Source organism: Mauremys reevesii, linkage group 12 (genome assembly GCF_016161935.1).
Source record: "Mauremys reevesii isolate NIE-2019 linkage group 12, ASM1616193v1, whole genome shotgun sequence".
Taxonomy (NCBI): Eukaryota; Metazoa; Chordata; order Testudines; family Geoemydidae; genus Mauremys; species Mauremys reevesii.
Window position 1 is genome coordinate 17,869,525 of NC_052634.1, and position 14,789 is coordinate 17,884,313.

The window sequence follows — 14,789 nt, forward strand, 5'->3', positions numbered from 1 at the left end:
GTGATTTTAACATCAGAAGGGATCCTTAGATAATCTGTCTGACGTCCTGTATAACACAGGGCAGAGAATTCCCTCCAGTTTTCCCACTATTGAGCCCAATAGCTTGTGTTAGGCTAAAGCATATCTTACAGAAGGCATCCAGTCTTGAAACCTTCATCTCCTGAAAACCCAGCCCAAGTTAAGTTGATAGAAAGGAATCTGAATTATGGTGGGTAAAATGTAAGAAGAAAGTAAGCAGGATAAAGACAGAATCTAAATAGCAAAGAGACAAATAAGACAAGTTTCAGAGTAGCAGCCATGTTAGTCTGTATCCGCAAAAAGAACACGAGTACTTGTGGCACCTTAGAGACTAACAAATTTATTTCAGCATGAGCTTTCGTGAGCATCCGAAGAAGTGAGCTGTAGCTCACGAAAGCTCATCTTTTAAATAAGACAAGCTATTCTGTATGTACATCAGAAGCAGAGCACCTGCGGGAGGAAATGTAGGGTTCCTGGACTGCCTGGAGTTTAAAGAAGCAACCAAGCAGATAGTGATATTGCTGAGATGCTAAATGATTTCTTTGCATCGGTCTTCACCAGACCTGCCCTTTTGTGGTGATGAAGATGAGGCACTGTCAGAGACTGAGGTGTCACAAGAATAGGTGCTAGATGAAAATGATAAATTTAAGAGCAGCAAGTCCTCAGGACCAGATGGGACAGTGAAGAGGTCTGTGGGAATTCCAGGCTGAAGGTTCTCAGCTGCCAACAAAATATGCAAGGTTGAATTTTCAAAAGTATCTAGTGTGGTAGAAGCACAAATCCCATTGAAAGTCAATGGGACATGTGCTCCTAAATCACTTAGGAGCTTTCGAAAATTCCACTTGCATTCACGTATTAACATCCCCTATTATACTGGAGTACAGGAGAATGGAAAGTGTAGTACAGAAAAGACACTTGGGGAAGTCCGGAGGATTACAAAGTAGTGCAACTTATTTCAGACTCAAGAAAATGGGCTGAAATGATCATTCATAATAGAATTATAAAACATCTAGGTATACAGGATATGATAATGATAAAGCACCATGGCTTTGTAAAGGAAAATTATGCTTTAATCTAGTTGAATTATTGAGCATGTCAACAAAATAATGGCTAAAGGAGAACCATTTAATGTCATTTATGTCTGCTTTCAATGGCCCCTCCAAGAAGCTACTAAAATTAGGTAACTAATCATGGGATGAGAGCTAAAGTACAACCATGGATTAGAAACTGGATCTGAGAAAGAAAAAGAGTAGGACTAAATGGACAATTTCCAACGTAATACAAAGTTAAAGATGGGTGCCCTAAGATGCTGGTATCACATCAGTTTGATTTAATATTTTTATGATGGTCTGAAAAAAACTGAACAAGTGAGATGGCAAAATCTGTAGATGACACAAAATTATTTAGATTAGTCAAGAATGGAGAAGCTGGACCTGACCAAGGCCCTACTCCAGCAAAGCACTTAAGCATATGTGTGACTTTATGCACGTGAGTAATTCCACTGAGGTCGATGTAACTCCAGAGGGGCTGAAAGTTATGCATGTGCCTTTCTGCGTAAAGGCCCAAGTTAGATGCATGGGCAGCCAGAAGACAGAGGAAATGAGTTGTTGGCAAAAGCAAAGCAATGCACATGGGAAGAAATAATCCAAACCGCTCATACAAGTTGCTGGGTTCTAAATTAAGCATTACTACACAGACCTGAGTGTCGCTGTTAGCAGCTCAGTGAAGACTTCTGCTCAATGTGGTGATCACACTGTTACTGTGCATACAGCATGAGAAAGGACACTCAGTATCTCATGACAGTGACCTACTGCCCTAAAAGTACGGAACAGTGTGTTGGAGCTGGAGTTGGGGGATCCTTGCCTTTTACAGGGGTCTTGGGGAGCAGCTAAACTTCTGGTACCTTTGCAGAGCTTGTGGTCCTTTTCAGGTAGTGCTGCTTCCTTGTCATTTTGCATCCCTCTATGGGACAAAGTGCCATGAATAAATGCACCAATTAGAAAATAATGGAGTGCTTTCCAGTAACTGGTCATTTCACTAACGGCTTATTAACTTGGAGACAAAGAGTAAAGTTTGGCCACATTCCCTCTCTCCATAGATCTCTATTTCTGAGACCTCATTCAGCTTCTTTGTCTAGAGCTGATGTGAACAGCCTCACACTGGCCAATTCGCCTATGTTATGGGACTCTGAAATAGCACCTTGCACCTTGCGTATTATTTACCTTTGTCTGAAAGCCTCTCAATTTGCAGTTAGAACGTAGAGTTGATTCAAATGTTATAATTTTGCACAACCTGCAAAGAGATGGAAAGATGTGATTATATGCTCCTTCATGCGTCTTTTTCCTAGCCGCAGAGAGGGTAAATAAGGAATCTGCAGGGCCCTTTGTTACACTAAATTCCATGCTTGAAGAGCTATTCTATTCCTGTTGTGTTCTGGCATTTGAAACTGAGCCTGAATCTCCTATCACAGATGCTGGAGCAAATCAGGAGTCCTGCCATTCAGCCAATGAAACTGCATTAAGGGAAAACTAGCAAAGTTCTCTGTGTTTCCAAAGGGAAACACCGGGAATAAAAGGTGGGCTCTCGCCAAAGGGGAATGCGAGTCAGCTCCCTGTCTCTATTCTGGAACATTGCTAGGCTCAGTAAGAGCATATTTTTATTTATTATTTTTTGCAAAGCTGAGTACGAAGAAAGGCCCCTTCTGGGTTCCCTTTGCACAAAGCTCTGCTGTCTGACTCTGGAAGCAGCTGCCCTCTGGAGACCTCAGCTGCTGCTACTCAGGTAACAGTAGCAGCTGGCGGAGGTGGTAGTGGGCTCTGTCCTGTTCGTGAAATAGCCAGCGATGTGTTCCTACAAAGGAGAATGTGACACAGGCTGCTGTGTCAGTCCTGGGGAATTGCACAGCTCCACAGGCCTGTGCTCCTGTAAAGAGAAAAGGGCAAAGACCTTCATTGACTTGTTCTTCCTGACCCAAGGACATTCTTCCCTCACGTGGTTCTGAAGCTCCCTGAATTTTTGCAATGTGATTTAGCAGCAATGTTAAGAGCTGTCATCTCGCATGTGCAGCACAAACAGCAAAGAGGAGGCTCCACTTAGCATTTGGGAGGTTGACATAGTTGCAGCCAGTTGGGACAGAGGCTGGTCTACACTACCATGATAAGTCGACCTAAGTTACGCTGCTCCAGTTACGTGGATAACGTTGACGTAGCTTAGGTCGACTTATCACACTGGGTCGACGGGAGATGCTCTCTCGCTGACTTCCCTTACTCTTCTCGGGGAGGTGGAGTACTGGAGTCGCCAGGAGAGCACTCTGCGATCAATTTAGTGGCCCCCTAAATGGACACGGCTGCATCAATCGCAGCAGTGCCGATCTACTGTAAGTGTAGCTTCCAAAGGGAGTTTGGGACAACAGGAAGAAATAAACTACAAAAGGATATTGTTCCCTCATTTCTTCCTGTTTAATCATTCCAATGCTCAGAGGTTAAAGGGAGAGGAGCCATGTGTCTCTTCTGTTTGGTGTCTCTTGTGCCATGTGTAGAGAGTTGCCAGGCATCCGGTTTTTGACCAGCTGCTCCCCAGAAATGGCTGGCATGTCTGTCCCTTAGGCGCAAGAGCAATCAGGGAAGCTCTGCACTGCTGCCCCCAGCACTGGCTTCGCAGCTTCCATTGTCTGGGAACCCAGCCAATGGGATCTGTGGGGGCGGCGCCTGCGAACATGGGCAGCGTGCACTGAGCAGAGCCACCTGGCCGTGTCTCCGCCTAGGGGCCGGACATGCCAGCTGCTTCCGAGAGCTGCACAGCACCAGGGCAGGCAGAGAGGCTGCCTTAGTCCCGCTGCACCACCAACCAGGAGCCGCCTGATCTAAACGCCTGATGTAAATGCCGCCCGGCTGAAGCCCACACCCCAAACCTCCTGCCCCAGGTCAGAACCCCCTCCCGCACCCTAACTCCCTCCCAGACCCCCACCCACACCCCAACCTCCTGCCACAGATGGGAGCCCCCTCCCGCACCTAACTCCCTCCAAGACCCCGCACCCCCACCCATACCCCAACCTCCTGCCCAAGGTCGGAACCCCCTCCCGCACCCAAACTCCCTCACAGCACCCCCTTTCGCACCCCAACCCTGTACCCCAGCCCTGAGCCCTCTCCCTTTCCACACCCCAACCCCCTGCCCCAGCCCAGTCAAAATGAGTGAGGGTGGGGGAGAGTGAATGCCAGAGGGAGGGGGGCTGGAGTGAGTGGAAGCAGGGCCTCAGAAAAGGGGCGTGACCTCAAGGAAGAGGTGGGGCAGAGGCAGGGCAAGGGTGTTTAGTTTTGTGCAATTAGAAAGTCCCTGGCAACCCTACATGTGTACAGGCTTCCTCCATCATGAAGATACTTACATTTCAGTGGCTAATTTCTGAGGATGATTAGCTGATGAACTACCTCTGTGCTTCAGAGCCTCCCTTCATCTTGAATTGTGCATCAAGGTGCCTATGAGGCAGATAAATTCAGTTGAATAGTGTTTCCTTTTATTCTGTTTGCAAAGCATCACAAGGAAACCTTTGTCCCTCCCAGCCCCAGCAGAATTCTTTGCAGAGCACACCTTGCATTACCAACAGCTACTCTGGAAGGGTTTGAAGAGTTTTAAAAGAATGTTGTTGGGAATGGCTTCCCTGTGTGTAAAGAGAGCGAGCCTTATACTCCAGGATTCCCACCAGCTGGCCTTGGAGGAAGAGCGAAACATGCTGGTGACACTCAGCACTATGTCTCTTTTCTCTGACCTAACCAGGTGGTTGAGCATCTGGGGGTTGTAGGAGGGCTAGATGGCTGAGGTTTGAGCCAGTGAAGACCAAGAGAATGTGTGATGATTGGGGGAAGAAAGTGTAAGAAATGGTGGAGATTAGGGGAGTCTCCTCAACTGAGGTGTTGCCCATCACTTGTTATAGGGGGTTGCAATTGCAGGAGCAATATTTGGTCCTCAGTTGTTCCTAGTTGCTCAGGTGGCAGTGGTGACCAGCAGTGTCTTTCATTTGCCCTTGTCAGGAAAGGTGTGAGGGTCTTGCTCCAATGATCCAGGCCTTTGGCATCTCCAGATTAGACCCAGCAATGTGCTCTTTATGGAGTTGCACAAATTAAGGAGCAGGTGATGTCTGGGGTTCTCTGCTTAGTCCTGTTTTGAGCAGGGGGTTGGACTAGATGACCTCCTGAGGTCCCTTCCAACCCTGTGATTCTATGATTCTATGATCCTTCTGGAATCCTGATTGTAAACCTATGACCTCACTCCTGTTCTGTTCTTTCATTTGTTGTCCTCTGGAATCTGGAAGAGGGGGAGACCCTTCTAGTTTACTAGATGGATCTCTTTCAAGGATCCATCATGTACATGGGGACCAAATAGGCCTGTGACAGTCCTGTGGAAGAACTAGTATGTGATCATGTAACTAACATAATTAATGCATATACATGAGGGGGGCAAATTAGCATTTTCTGGGCAACCTTAGTTCTTGCATTTCCTAACTTTTGAGTTTTTGATTTTGCAACTTGAATAATATTCTTTTACCACAGGGTGTTTTTAGCCTCCAAAATGTACAGAAATTATCAGGACTGCAACATTGCCCTAATTTAATTAAGCAATTCTTACTTTCACCCATTTCTACTTTAAGGACACAATTATAGTGCTACCCAGAAGAGTGTGTTGGGGGCGCAGCTTGCTCCCTACAGGAGGTGTGGTTGGGATGTATGTGGCAGTTTGCTCCCTGTAGCCTTTGCGTCCTGGTCAGCTGATTTACAGCACAACAGGTGCATACTTTGAGCCTAGGAACTGAGCTCCATGTTGAGCTTATCTCACCTGACAGATCCATCCCAGGGTGTTAATTTTTGCTCTGACATCTGCTCTCATTCTAGTAATTTCTTCTCTAATAAAAACCCTTTTTAAAATATCAGCAGGTACCGTCTGGGGTTGGATCCTGAGGCTCCTCTGTTCTTCACGCTGATCCACTGAAAGAGTCCCTGAACTGTAAGTAACTTTGATTGGCATTTTCTCCTGTCTTTCGTTGAGGTTATGGGTTAAAGATCAGGCCAGAAATTTGATATTTGGCTGCACTGCACTGTGTAATGAAACATCTAACAATGAACTAGTCAGGATTTAAAATACAGTGAAATTCTAATTAGATTAGTCTGCATGTGACAAAGGAGCCCTGTAATATGACATTCTATTGAATTAGTCTTTATTGATTGTGCTTTAAGGTAGACTTCATATACTATGTGTGTAATTAGCTCTACTGCAGTACATGGTTGGCACAAGTTTGACTAGTCTGAACCTGACACATGTAGCAGAAAGATTTCCTCTCTGTGTGGAGGTGAAGGGCCAAGCTCTGCCATTTTCACTGAACAGAGGTTCTGGCCTGCCCTGTTCCGACATTTGTGTGTATGTGAAGGGACTAGGCCGCATCCTGTGGATAATTTACTTGGCTGCTTGTTGCGCGATTTATATACAATTGCCCGTGTGGTTACAGAAAAAGTTACATCTCCTGGCCACACCTGCTCGCAGGCAAACACCCCTGGCAGCCACAGGTCAGAATCATAAGAAATAGTCTTATAAAAGCCCACCCATCTGTGTGGCATTCTTTGGCATGGGGACCTCACCCTGGCAGGGGCTGCTCCCAGCGTGGCTTGGTGCAGTAGAGATGGGTGACTGATGGAGAGGAGAAGAGGTTGGTAAAACAGCAAAGAGGCAGATCTCCTGTAGCCCTTGTCTCTCCTGCTGCGAGGGGCTAGTTGAGCACTCGTTCTCTCCCATGATGAGTGTAGATGGCTGAGTTTGTTCAGTGGGTGTCAGCCAAGACTGACTTCCTTATGTGGAGTTTTAAGCCCTCCCAAGGTATATTCGAAACTCAGTTTTTGGCAATTTACAGCATCTCTGAAGGCACCTGGTAGAATTCCCTTTAATAGTAAGTACATTGGCATCTAACTAGTCCATGGAATTATAAATGATTAACCGTTATCAGCGAATATCGTCACCTCTGTCTAAAAATAGATTGACTGTAATGAGCATTTGAATAAATCATAAGAATGGCTAGCCTGATATATAACATCATGCAGATGGCTGAGCAAGAAGCATACTGAGCCCTGCTGCCTTATGGCTTGATGATTTCAGTGCTGACGGAGTTAGTGATTGAAGGTTTTAACTTGCAGGGCACCTCATTTTGGCAGTCACATCTGTCTGTCCATTTGTCCATGTGGTACATATGCATGATTTCTTGAGTATCCAGCTCAACAGAAAAATAAGAAACTGAAACTTCTGCACATCTACCTAAAATCAGTCGTAATGCCAATGGTGTGATATGCACAAACGCCCTGGAAAAGGTCAGGATTGTGTGAAGGACTCAGAGATGAGCTGCTACTATGTTATTCGTTGGTAGTTCTAGAACAGCAGGCAATGGAAGGATTACGTTTTTCAAATGTTCCTCCATCCCATGTACATTCCTATGTTCTTAGACCTTTGTGTCCTACTCTGTAGCTGGCCATCTTGATGTGCAACTCTTCTTTGCTGAAGTGTTAAAATATCCTGGTGGTGACTTCTAGGGTATTATGTGGATTGGTACAGGGAATTGCTTGATTCTTCATTTCTGCTCCCATCTCTTGGGCTGTCATAATTCACCTCTAGGTCTTTGATAAAATCTCAGTGCTTCATTCGAGGCCTCTCTATTCTCTGACGCTGGCGGCTGGTAATGGCAATGTCTGGCGCAGTATTAAGATTGGCTGGACTTGTAAGCTTAAAACAGAATTCCTTGGGGCCTGAATCTTTGGAATCATTTATAGGGTTTTCCCCATCCCAGGTCCTTTGTGTATGTGCTTGGCTCATGTCAATTAGCGATGGTAATCCTGTGTGTTGCTTTGCTCACTCACTTATCAGCGTGGGAGAGAACACCAGGCGCTGGGAATGTGTAACTAAGATTAGGAGTTGTGGCTTATCCTCTACGCTACAGAGCTCGCTCCTGGACTTAGTCTTCCAGACCGTGAACTTGTTCTTGTCCTGAATGAACAGCTGTATACAAGGCCAAGCAGGTGGCTGCCTTTGTCCTGTAGACCATTGCATGATCTAAGCAAAAAACACCCATTGCTGTTTATGGCAGCATCTCTGCAGTAAAGTACCTCAGTTATTTGGGGGCCTCTGAAGGAGCAGACTAGCCATAATAGCCAAGAACTTTTAGGGATACTTCTTGATATTAGATATTGGTTCAGGAACAAGCCCCAGGTTGCCTAGAGATGTTTGCTGGTGCTTGCTCTAGTTTGGGTTCCCTGGGGGTTAGCTTGAGGCCAGGCCCAGCCATTTAGAGACCCCATGTTTCCAGGCTAGGTCCATGTCTAACTCTGTCTTCTCTGCTCTGCATTGATGGGGTTTCCAGAGCCAGATGCTACCCTGGGAATCCAGTTAAGTGTGGAGAGTGGCCTGAGGCTGTTATCTTTCTGGGAGAGTCTCTGCAGGGCTAGTGGAGGAAGGATCTCTGTGGATCATTGAAGCCACAGGAGTCTTCTGCAAGGTTTTAGAGAAGGGGAAGAGAGTAAGGGGGGTTGTTCCTCTGATTTTGAGAAATAAGGGAATTGTGGAGATTATGTTCAAACTGGGCATTGGCTGCTAATCTCTCTCCCCATTCAGGGGCGGCTCTAGCCATTTCGCCGCCCCAAGCACGGCGGCACGCCTGCAGGAGGTCCACCGGAGCCGCCTGCCGCCCTCCCGGCGACCGGCAGAGCGCCCCCCGTGGCATGCCGCCCCAAGCACGCGCTTGGTGTGCTGGGGCCTGGAGCCACCCCTGTCCCCATTATATGTGGATGGGGGAGGGAGGTCTTGCACAAACAGTGCCTTCAGCTCATGAATGCCGGAGGATGATGCAGCAGAGTACTTATAGTGCAGCCCAGTTATGGTGAACACTCATGCGTTAGTTCTGGTCATGAAGAAAGCCCGGCCTTCCAGGGATCCCGCTCATGCTGTGTGTTTGTTCTATAATACCGGGTGTTGATGTGATGATCACTTCGGCTTCAGGAGCTTTCTGCATCTTTCCCCCGGGGAGGCTGGGAATTACTATGGATGTTCTCCAAGAGGCTCTGTAGATATTGGGGTGACCTGAGACCATAGCTGGGTGCCAGCATCGCATCCTACACATTCATCTTCATTAGCCCCTCAGAGAGAAGAGGAAGGAGTCGCTTGGTTATAAAATGTTTCTCCATTATAAAGTGTCTCTACATCACCCAAGAGTTTATGTCCTCTAGGCTTAGTTTATTGCTGAGCAGTGACCTCTCTCTTTCTTAGAGACTGGGAATATATTGCTTAGCCACAACTGATCTGATGGGGCACTTGTTTTATGTGTCTTTCTTCATCACTGATTTATGTCTCCTTTCTGAGGGAGGTTGTTTGTCTGATTTTGAAAAACAAGTGACTTGTGGGGATTATGTTCACCTGGAGTGTTAGCAAATTCTCTGTAATTTACACCACTAGGATTGAATGTTAAATTTGCCACAAGCCCCAAGGCGGGGCAGCGTGTTGTCACAGCACCCCAGGAGCACAGCTTGGAGAGTCACAGTCTGCTGCCTGGGTCCCCTTGCTCCAGGGAAGGTGGTTTGTGAAGGCCCTGGGTCTGGGGAAGCTGGTTTGCTCATGGCACAGGGACGCAGGGAGAGACAGGGAATAGTGCCACTGTGGAGGCTGTTCTCCTCCCCCACGATGCGGGTAGCTGGTGCTGCAGAGTAAAGGGTTGCCTTGCCCTCCCTTACTCTCCTGCACAGGAGCAGCAGGTGTGCCACAACCTGGCCACGATTTATTTCGACTACAATGTAGAGGAAGCCCAGCACCAAAGCTCTGAGCACCCTGGAGGGACACTTGAAAACACAGTAATAGGAGCTACAAATATGCATTGTCTAAAGCTGTAGCATACCTGCCTGCCCTCCAACATCTCAGCCATCCCCAGTCATATGCCCACGCCCCCCCATTGCAACTTTCCCCTAAGAAAAATCCCTCCCTCCGCTGCCTTTGCACTCCCCCAATGGCCACTCAGTCCCATGGGTGTAGTGACGCACGCAGAAGGTCAGCTAGCTCTGGGTATGGGAGAAGCATTCCACAGGAAAGCAGCCCCCCCTCTTCTGACCTGAGGGGCATCTGATTGCAGCCATGGCCATGTGGCACAGGGACAGGTGGTCTTTCAAGAAGGCAGGTACCAAGCTGATTAGGGCTTTGTAGGTCAAAGACAACACCTGGAGCTCCACCCAGAAAGCCTCAGGCAGACTGCTCATGCGTCGTGCTGCCATCATGAGGCACCCTGTTACAAGCAGCCTGCACATTGAGTTTCAGCTAGGCTTAAGGTGTAGCACCATCAAGAACACATTGCAGGGCCCAGCCTCGAGGTGACAAAGGCAAATCAACTAACAAAGTCCCTGCGTTTGAAAGACACATTCACAATCTTCTGGCCAGGTGCAGCTGGAAAACAAGCCTGCCTGGTCACGGCTGCCAGGAGCCCTGTGGAGAGGGCGGGGGCAAGGCTCTCCTCTCACCCAGCCAGGCACTGTAGGGCATAGGTGCCGACTCCATAGGTTCTTTGGGGCTGGAGCACCCACAGGAAAAAAATGGTCAGTGCTGAGCACCCACCAACATCCCCGCCAATCAGCACCTCCCCCTCCCAGTTCCTCCCATCTGCTGCAATCAGCTGTTCTGCAGCATCTAGGTAGCACTGGGGGAGGAGCAAGGGCGGGGCACGCTCAGGGAAGGGGGCAGAAGGAGATGGGAAGAGGCGGGGCAGGGGTGGAGTGGGGGCGGGGTGGAGGTGGGAAGAGGCAGGGTGGGGCCTTGGGGTCTGGAGTGGAGTGGGGGTGGGGTCTGGGACAGAGCCAGGGGTTGAGCACCACCCCAGCACATTAGAAAGTTGGCGCCTCTGCTGCAGGGAGTGAGGAAGCTCCTGCAGGGTCCTGAGTTAACGGACAAAATGTGACCCTTTCCTCTGCACTGTTCAGAAACAAGGTGATTGCACTGGTGAGCCTTCCACCCACTTCTCATTCTTCTCACACCAGTGGCCATGTGTGCCTGAGTCTGGAGCCCCAGATCACCATGCACCTGGAAGGGAATGGCCAGTCAGGCAGCTCACCTTCTGGTGCCGGGGCAGGTCTGTGTGACAGCCATGCCTGCCTACAATGGCAGGTAGTAAGGCTTTTCTCCAATCTATTTGGCTGTGAAGAATGGGCCCCCCTGGGGCCCATGGGTGAGGTATCCTTGAAGTTTCTGAGATTTTGGAGTCAGTCCTGAAAGCTTCAAAAATCCCCTAAAGCCAAAAATTGAGCTCAAAAGTTGAAATGAAGCAGTATAGTGAGAGCGTGACCACTGGTCATCAGGAGGTTACACTCTAACTTGGCTTCTTCTGTCTCTTTGAACAGGTGCTCAGAGGAGGGAATGAGGGATGGGGGACTGCAGGAAACACCAGTGACAGAAGGGGACCAGTGTTTGGTGCGGTAACCTCCACACTCCCAGTCACTGCAGGGCTGAGGTGACAGCCCAGTCCGGGGTTTAGGTTTTAGAGCAGTTTCAATGGTATGCTGGGTGGAGACATTGTTCTGGGAGGACTTTGAGGACTAAATCCTGAAGGAGCCACGTGGCCTGTGCGGCTGGTATTTATCGCTGATCCACCTGCTGAATCTTGCTGCTGAATTTGTCTGGCAGCTTACCTAAGATGCAGGAGCTCACCTGCCGTGGTACTGTCCCTACATGCTTTGATACAAGGATGGGGCTGAATGATGGAGGATCAGCAGACTGTCGTGTTACAGAGTGAAGCTATTTGTCATCATTGCAAACGTGTATAATAAATAGGCTGTTTCCTTAGCCCCTCTACTGAGATTCAAGTGAGAAAATCAAAGCACACACCTTGAGTAACCACAGGGAGCGGGGTAAGAATGTGGGTACTGACAACATTCCTCTTATCTGGAACAGGCCACCATCTCCTGTGATTTGAGTTGGGATGCTCCCATGCTGCAGGCAGCTGTCCTGACAGGCTACCCTAGATAGAGCATCCAGGATTCCAGATGGGTCTGAGGAAAGTTTTGTTCAGCCACACAGCATTGTGCTGGAGTTTGGGGGGGACTGTACTGCACTGATGGCACCTGAATGCCCTCCCTGACTGCGTTGCTGGAGCACCCACAGGAAAAAATTGCTTAGCACCAATTGGCAGCCCCCTATCAGAACCTCCCCTTCCCCGCAGCGCCTCCTCCCCGCTGGCGGGCCCCACCGATCAGTGCCTCCCCCTCCCTCCCAGTGCCTACTGCCTGCCACGGATCAGCTGTTTCGCAGTGTCAGGAGGCACTGGTGGGGAGGAGCGAGGGTGTAGCGCTCTTGGGGCAGGGGGCAGAACTGGGCAGGGAAGAGGCGATGCAGGGATGGGAGGAGGAGGAGAAGGGGCGGGGCAGGTATGGGAACAAGCAGGGCATGGGTGGGGTATTGGGGGGAGGGGTGGAGTGGGGGCCGGGCCCGGGTGAAGCCAGGGGGGAGCACCCCCCCGCCCCCGGCAGATTAGTAACTCGGCGCCTATGGTTCCTACCACTTGGCTCCTGATGTAATGTCTCCCCTGTGTTTTCCATCTAGAGCAGCGGTTGTCAACCCGCAGGCTGCATGTGGGCCAGCTTAGCTGTGTGCTAAAGGCCAGCTCGCGAGACAGGTCCGGGTTCCCATCTGCCCAGCGTGGTGGGGTTTGGGCTGCCCCGCCACCCAGCCCGGCGGGGTTGGGGTCCGGGCTGCCAGCCTACACCGTGTGGTGGGGGTCCTGGTTGAGGCTGCTGGCCAGCCCCACGGAATCCAGGGTAGCCGTGCGGTCGGAGGCCTGAGCTCCTGGCCAGCCACGCGTGGTCTGGGGCCCGGGGCAGGCAGCCGGCCAGCCCCTTGAGCTCCAGGGGTCCAGGGCTGGGGTCAGGACTGCCGCTGCCCTGCCACCCGGCCCCTGCGGTCCAGGTAACACGTGGGCCACATATGTGGCCCACAATGATAAATAAGTTGAGAACCACTGATCTAGAGTAAACCTTGCTCTTCCCTGTACATAATGACCCAGAATTGCTGTCATCCCACTGCCTGCACCAGTATGGCCATCTGAACCATGGTAGGAGCTGTAAAAGACCAGGGCCTGATGAGTAAACCAGCTATTACATCAAGGTGGATAGAGAGTATACACCAAAGATACCAAATTGCAGTTGAATGGAAGGAGCCTTCCCACCTATATCCACAGGAGGAGAGACTGCTGGCTGGGACCAACAAGCACGCCAGTAGCCAGGAGGCGGAGGAAAGTGGGCCTACCTGGGCAGCATGGGGAACTGCTCTTGGCCCCAGGCGTCTCCCAATTTGGGGAGGTGTCATTGCCAGGGGCCACCTACCACCAGAGTGTCTCAGAGTGGGATAAGCTCCCTGCCTTCTGTCGTCCTGATCCACAGGCGAGCGTCTGAAACAGCTGAGTAACGGGGAACATTCCGTCAGTATCTCGTTTTGGTTATATCTGAATTACTCAGTAAATGAAGATTAGCTCTATTCTAATGATCCCAGATACAAAGTGTAACTTTATGGATAACAGCAACCCATTCACGACGCTGTGGAGCAAAAGTCTCCTAAGCTGAGTCCCATGTCTACATGACTTCTCCAAAGCTCCCTTTGACTGTGTGTCTGAGGAAAGGTTTGGATGTGGAAAAACTCAGTCAAGAACTTCCTCACTTTGATGTATGTAGCTCTGTAACTGAGACATCTCATCATTCTGTGCTCTGTGTTCTGCATCTTTCAAATGTGCTTTGTGTACTGCACCTGCCTGTTTCAGAGACAATTCTAAGGCAACAATGATTCTGTGTTTCAGTTCAGCTACAGAATGAGAACCCCTTGCTTCTGGAGACTTTACATTGATTCTTTCTTTGTTGTTTCCTTAGTCTGAAATAAGTCACTGTTTTGCAAACTCTTTGATTTAGGGACTGTATCTCTTTTTGTCTTCTGTGAAGTACCTTGCCCACTGTAAAATAACACTCTACTTTCAAGGGTCTTGAAGGGCCTGATCTTGCCTTATTGACTTCAGCTGAAGCAGGATCAGTCCCCAAACTCAGCCATCCCTGCCCAGTGTTGGTTAAATGATGCCTCATTTTGTGGCTATTAGGTCAGACATAGAAGAGCTGTGTGGCTTCTGAGTGCAGGATTTGTTAATCCTGCAGCACTCCAGTCCCACATGTGGATTTCTGCACCCCTAACCATTCCCTAGTGGAGTATGATTAGGCTCCCTCTCATTAATGTTAATGCTCCCCACTAAGCTGTGCTGTTGTTTCCATCTGGAGAGGCAGAGAGCTGAACCTGGGAAATGGGGATATTTACATCTCCCTTTTATAACTCAGCTGTGCTACTTCCCACCTCTTCTTCATCTGTCCTGCTCTCCAGTGCATGCAGACTGATTCAGGCTCTTTGTTGCCCTAGTCCAGCCAGTTTAGATGCAGCTCATAAAGCAAATAGAACAATCATCCCATGAGGCTTTGGCAGAGGAGTTCCAGAAACTATTTGCTCCAACTGCAAGCCAGTGCTCCAGCAGAGTCCTCTTTATGGGAGTTCATGAAGACTTAATTGGGATTGATTTTTTTAATTACCTGCTGCCTGTGCATTTTTCCCATCTTTTACATCAGGTGGGTCATTCTTCTACTCTAACACTAAACTTGCTTACAATGAGGACAGAGACTGGTGGGCACAAGTGGATATTATGTACAGGAGCTTATTTCAAGTTTATAAGTGAGAACTGTGCTGTGTTTCTT

At 49.1% G+C, this 14,789-nt stretch overlaps 1 protein-coding gene and 1 long non-coding RNA gene across 6 annotated transcripts in view; one reads left to right on the forward strand and one right to left on the reverse strand.

The window, feature by feature from the left end:
* The window catches only part of PKNOX2 (PBX/knotted 1 homeobox 2), a 655,223-nt gene that overhangs the window by 78,207 nt on the left and 562,227 nt on the right, over positions 1-14,789 (forward strand). For 3 of the 5 annotated variants that reach the window (XM_039496651.1, XM_039496659.1, XM_039496653.1), the window contains exon 2: positions 5,940-6,012. The gene's annotated coding sequence lies outside the window, so the exon portion shown is untranslated. Of the gene's footprint in view, positions 1-5,311; positions 5,422-5,939; positions 6,013-14,789 lie in introns of those variants that run through there. The other 2 variants (XM_039496652.1, XM_039496654.1) reach the window with 2 other exon arrangements.
* Positions 2,776-5,184, reverse strand: LOC120375750. The gene is made up of 3 exons (XR_005586754.1): positions 4,603-5,184; positions 4,400-4,490; positions 2,776-2,940 (listed from the first exon to the last, which is right to left on the reverse strand). It is a non-coding gene; the product is annotated as an uncharacterized LOC120375750 (long non-coding RNA).